We start from the raw sequence: 6,596 nt of genomic DNA, 5'->3' as shown, positions 1-6,596 counted from the left end.
TTTCTATGTTTCTATGTGACGTTTCCACAGTCTGTGTTGATTTGTGGAGCCATGTCATCTGTTGATGTTGGTCCACTGTGCTTCCTTAAGTCCAAGGTCAACGCAGCCGTCTACCTGGAGATTTTGGAGCACTTCATGCTTCCTTCCACAGACGAGCTTTATGGGGATGCTGACTTCATTTTCCAGCAGGACTTGGCACCTGCCCACACTGCCAAAAGCACCAAAGCCTGGTTCAATGACAGTGGGATTACTGTGCTTGATTGGCCAGCAAACTCGCCTGACCTGAACCCTATAGAGAATCTATGGGGCATTGCCAAGAGAAAGATGAGAGACATGAGACCGAACAATGCAGAAGAGCTGAAGGCCGCTATTGAAGCATCCTGGTCTTCCATAACACCTCAGCAGTGCAACAGGCTGAAAGCTTCCATGCCACGCAGCATTGAGGCAGTAATTGCTGCAAAAGGGGCCCAAACCAAGCACTGAGTCCATATGCATGCTTATACTTTTCAGAGGTCCGATATTGTTCTATGTACACTCCTTGTTTTATTGATTGCATGTAATATTCTAATTTACTGAGATTATAGATTTGGGGTTTTCATGAGCTGTAAACCATAATCATCGCACTTATGACAAATCACGTCTTGAACTATCTTGTTTTGCATGTAATGCGTCTATCTCATATATTAGTTTCCCCTTTTACGTTGCATTACTGAAATAAATTAACTTTTGCACGATATTCTAATTTTTCGAGTATCACCTGTACTTTAATCTTATAAACTCTGCTATAAGTTATTGTAATGGATTTTTGTTTATATTTTTATTTAATAAAATATCTAAAAAGACAAAACTATATTTCTTCCAAAACAATTTTTTTTATATTTTTTTTATTTTATATTGTATTCTCAATTATTTATATGTATTTTAGATAGGGGATCTTTTACTAACTATATAATATTATGGCTAAGATAACTTTATGGTTAACCTTGCTAAGTTCTATGCTTTAAGACGTTATAGTGGTAAATAGGGGAACCGGCTATGGTTACAGAGGTGTTTGGAGTCACGGGGCCCATATTGGATAGGATTATGAGTTTTTACACTGTTCCATCCGCCAGGGTCTCGGGAAACCGGTTCAACTCAGAATAGTTTGGGGTAGCTAATGGGAGGAAACAATGGAGCCCATTTGCCCCAATGTTGTATTCATTTTCAATAGAACCCTTGGCAGCTTATATAAGACAGGAGGAGGAAATCCTGGGAATTTGCTATGGTGACCAGACTTCAAAGATCATGTTATATGTAGATGTTGTAGTTCTGACACTTTCTAATCCAGAAATATCTCTGTAGGCAGTTTTGAAATGCATTCAAGATTTTGGTAGAATACTAGAAATTACATTTCAAAAAGACACAAGTAATTCATTCTAGTGTCCCGATTGACCAACTACATATATTGGGAGATTCTTACCCATTTAATTGGTTTAAGAATGAAATGCTTTATTTGGGGATAAAATTAAGTTTCAATTGGTTTGAGATAGTAAACAATAATTACAACGACTTATATCAGGACTTAAAACTTACCATAAACAAATGGGGAAATATATATATATCTTGGCTGGGTAGAATAAATTCAGTACCATCTTATTTAGTGCCAAAACTGGAATACCTATTAAGAATTCTTCTATGAGAGTACCCAAATGTACGTAACATGAATTCCAGGAATTATTTATTAAGTTTGTATGGGGGAGGCGTAGACCCAGAATTTCCTACTCAAATTTGTCTCGCAAATTAAAAGATTGGGGAGCATCCCTCCCCAATGTATATTTGATTTATGACTTCATAATGCTATCCCATTTGATTAAACGTAAATTTAAGGCTCCAGAAAATTGCTTATGGTTAGGTTATGAAAGACAAGTTTTATCCAACAAGAACACTTTTTTTCTTGCTTTGGGCAGATAACTTGCCTATTAAAAGACTTAATGTGGAAAATATACTCATGGTACCCATCTTGTAAGATGGAAGCATAATAGTAAAGAATGTATCTCCTTGGATGCTCATATAAAAGTTTTGTCCCTATATCTTAATAATATAAATATAAGGAGTTGGGTAAATGCTGGCATTGTATATATTGGAGAATTATTTGACGGAGTGGTTTTTAGACCATTCACTACACTATGTACAAATCATGGAATTTCCTGCAAAGAATACTTTACTTACTTTAACCCCTTAAGGACGCTGGACGGTTCAGGACCGTCATCGGCATTTTTCACTTGCCGACCGACGACGGTCCTGAACCGTCCTAAATTTAAAATGTACTTACCCGATCGCCGTCGTTCCCCCGGCGGCGATCGGCGGTGCTCCCGGTGTGGGGAGACTGCCTGCAGCCCAGACAGTCTCCCCATGGCGGTTTAGGACCCCTGTGGCCATGTGATCGCCCAACAGGGCGACCACATGGTCACAATAGGTGTCCTAGTCTCTGCCTGCAGGGGGACTGTCTGTGCTGACAGGCAGTCTCCCTGCAACTGTAAAATCAAAAAAAAAAATTAAAGTTATAGTTAATAAAAAAAAAATATTATAATATATGTGTATATATATGATATATAGACATATATTATACCTATATAATATATGTCTATATATCATATATATAATGTCATGCTAAGTGTATTTTTATATTAATATGTACATATATTAATATAAAAATACACTTATAATTAATTTACACACGTATATATATAATATATATAATAACTATATATATTGTATATATATATTATTATAAAATATGAATAATAAATAATTTAAATTAAATTAAAAAAATTAAAAATAATAATAAAAAATTAAAAAAAATTATATATCTATACGAAATTTTATTCTAACTGTATTTTGATATTAATATATATATATTTATATCAAAATACACTTAGAATGAAATTGTATATATATCTATGTATATATAAATAAATAAAAAGAATGCGAACTATTCATATGTCCATATACAAAATTACATAAATAATTATATAAATATACACGTAGACTTCAAATATATAAATATGCATATATATTTAAATTCTACGTGCGTATTTATGTAATATTTTTACATAATTAAGTTATTTTATTGATTGCAATTTAAGGGACCTGCCTGCCAACCCAGGCCGAGAGTACAGAGAATTTAATTTGCTATCACTGTATTTTACCCTGTAACGTTCTACGACACCCTAAAACCTGTACATGGGGGGTACTGTTTTACTCGGGAGACTTCGCTGAACACAAATATTAGTGATTCAAAACAGTAAAACATATCACAGCGATGATATTGTCAGTGAAAGTGACTTTTTTTGCATTTTTCACACACAAACAGCACTTTTACTGATGATATAATTGTTGTGATACATTTTCCAGTTTTGAAACACTAATATTTGTGTTCAGCAAAGTCTCCTGAGTAGAACAGGACCCCCCATGTACAGGTTTTATAGCGTTTTTGAAAGTTACAGGGTCAAATATATGGGTCAAATATTTTTACATTGAAAATGGCCAGGTTGGTTACGTTGCCTTTGAGAGCGTATGGTAGCCCAGGAATGAGAATTACCCCCATGATGGCATACCATTTGCAAAAGAAGACAACCCAAGGTATTGCAAATGGGGTATGTCCAGTCTTTTTTAGTAACCACTTAGTCACAAACACTGGCCAAAATTAGCGTTCAATTTAGTTTTTTACTTTTTTCACACATAAACAAATATGAACGCTAACTTTGGCCATTGTTTGCGACTAAGTGGCTACTAAAAAAGTCTGGACATACCCCATATTGAATACCCTGGGTTGTCTACTTTAAAAAAAATATGTACATGTGGGGTGTTATTCAGCGATTTATGACAGATAATAGTGTTACAATGTCACTATTGATACATTTTAAAAATGTATGTTTTGAAACCGCAATATCCTACTTGTACTTATAGCCCTATAACATGCAAAAAAATAGCAAAAAGCATGTAAACACTGGGTATTTTTAAACTCAGGACAAAATTTTGAATCTATTTAGCAGTTTTTTTCATTCGCTTTTGTAGATGAATAAAAGATTTTTCACATAAAAGTAAAAAAACATGTATTTTTTTCAATTTTTCATCATATTTTTTCATTTTTTAAAAATTAAATTACATGAGATTATATAAATAATGGTATGTAAAGAAAGCCCCTTTTGTCCTGAAAAAAACAATATATAATTTGTATGGGAACAGTAAATGAGAGAGCGGAAAATTACAGCTAAACACAAACACCACAAAAGTGTCAAAAAGATGCCTGGTCGCAAATGTACAACATCGCAAAAAAAGTCCGGTCCTTAAGGGGTTAAACAAAAAATATTTTTTTTTAAAAACAGGGATCTTAAGAGAGGTAATAAGCTGGATAAACTATCACCTAGATAATGGCTCCAATTTGTCTTCTAAGATTAGAAAATTATTGTATACGAGCAAAACGGGTACAAAGATTCGTGGGATAACGAGATGGGAAAGGGAGCTGAGCACAGAATTTGTGTCCAGTGAATGGGTTACCGCTTTAAATCTGACAAAAAAACTATTCATAGTATTTGGTTGTTTGAAAATGATCCCAAAATTTTACACAGATGGTATCTGACAACAGACAGGTTAAGTAAGTTTCAACCCAACATTAGTGATCTTTGTTGGAGATGCGAGAGTGAAACTGGAACTACGTCATATATGGTGGGGATGTACCTGCCTATTACCTTTGAAGGTCAAGTTAAAAAAGGAACTTACAAGTTTAACACAGAGCCATATTGAATTGACCCACCAACTCTTTTTATTCCATTTGGATTTCCCCAAATTGAAAGAAGATATAAAAATGTGAATTGTGCATATATTAATGGCCACCAAAGTCTGTTTGGTGAGAAAATGGAGATCTGAGGCGATCCCTAAGTGGACTGAAATTGCCTCACAGATTAACTATCAGAGATTCATGGAGAAGGCTGTATATGTTAGTCTTGAGAACTTGGGGTTATATAATGACATATGGAGACTCTGGCCTCTGTTTACAGACTTGCCTGAGACTCCTTCCAACTAACGCCTCCACACACACACCGGGACAGGTATGAATGGTTGTGTGAATGGAGTTTGATTTTATATGTCAGCGTATTTGTAATAGATGCTTTTAATAGAATTACACTTTAACACTTTATTAGATTTCAAATAAGTTTTAGATAATGGAAAAAGAAAGGAAATTGAGGGGAAGAGGAAAAAAAGGGGCGGGAGAATAGGGAAAGAGGGAGTGAAAAAGAACAAAGATCACAGCAAATAAAACTGTCACTCTAATTTTCCCACACTTTTGATCAATCCCCTTCAGTAGCATACATATTTGAATCACCTATTTTATCACTGAGGAATTGACACAATGATGATACACAAGAATAAAAACTGACCAGCTCTTAATTTCTAAATCTGAGTGTCAAATAAAAGAAAATGAAAATGCCTACCCCTAATTCTAACTTCACAAATATTTCTATTTCATCTAGACTTACCTGAAGTATGCAAACCTCTACAAATGTTAGTAATGCACATCTTAAGGGTCACAAAAGTTTGTATTGCCACATATTGAAATAATTGGAATACCCAAGCGGGACAGAACTCAAAATACAAATATTATTATCAGAAATTAAAGGAAAGGGCAATTTATGCACATTTTAATAATTTAGTATTATACTACAAGATATGGAACCGTTTGGCAATTAACATGAATTGCTCAACAAATTGTTAATTGTGATCCCTAGTGATCCCATTGTGAAGTTGTGTAAATTAAGTATATATATGTGGGGTAATATGGAACCCTACGTACATCACAATAAGTAATGATTTCTTACAGATCAGTTTGAATAATTGGCAAATGGGTATAGGAGTGACTAACTTAACCTATTTGGACAATTTACAGAAGGAGAAGTTAGTTTTGGGTCTGTTTATATATACATACAAATTAGAGAAAATTTATGACAAACTTACCATAATTTTCTTTTCCTGGCTATTTCTCATGGCAGCATCACTTATGGGTAGCTCCTCCCTTAGCAGTCTCAGGACAGGAATTAATTAGATTAATTAATTAATTAGACCTATGGTATAAATAGTCCCTCCTCCCCCTACACCACAGTCCAATTATAAAGCTGAAAACAAAAAATGGGCGGGAACCCTGATGCTGCCATGAGAAATAGCCAGGAAAAGAAAATTACGGTAAGTTTGTCATAAATTTTCTCTATTCCTGGCTAATCATGGCAGCATCACTTATGGGTAATACCCAAGCTCACAGAACATAGGGTGGGAATAAAACACAAAAAAATACACTGAACAGATTCTTATGCTACGACTGAATTTAATATCAACGGGACAAAGAAACCGTAGACAAGACACTCTTCCCAAATGAGGTGGAAGGAGAATCCACATCTAGTTTGTAGTGTTTCATAAATGTCATCGGGGAAGACCAGGTGGCTGCCCTGCAAATGTCATCGTATGGAACCTCTGCCCAATTAGCCCATGAAGTCGACAATGCTCTGGTTGAATGAGCCTTTATCTTCAGTGGAGGAGAGCGATCTTTAGCAAGATATGCCTTC

Source organism: Pelobates fuscus, chromosome 9, assembly GCF_036172605.1.
Source record: "Pelobates fuscus isolate aPelFus1 chromosome 9, aPelFus1.pri, whole genome shotgun sequence".
Lineage (NCBI taxonomy): Eukaryota > Metazoa > Chordata > Amphibia > Anura > Pelobatidae > Pelobates > Pelobates fuscus.
This window is presented reverse-complemented; position numbering follows the sequence as displayed.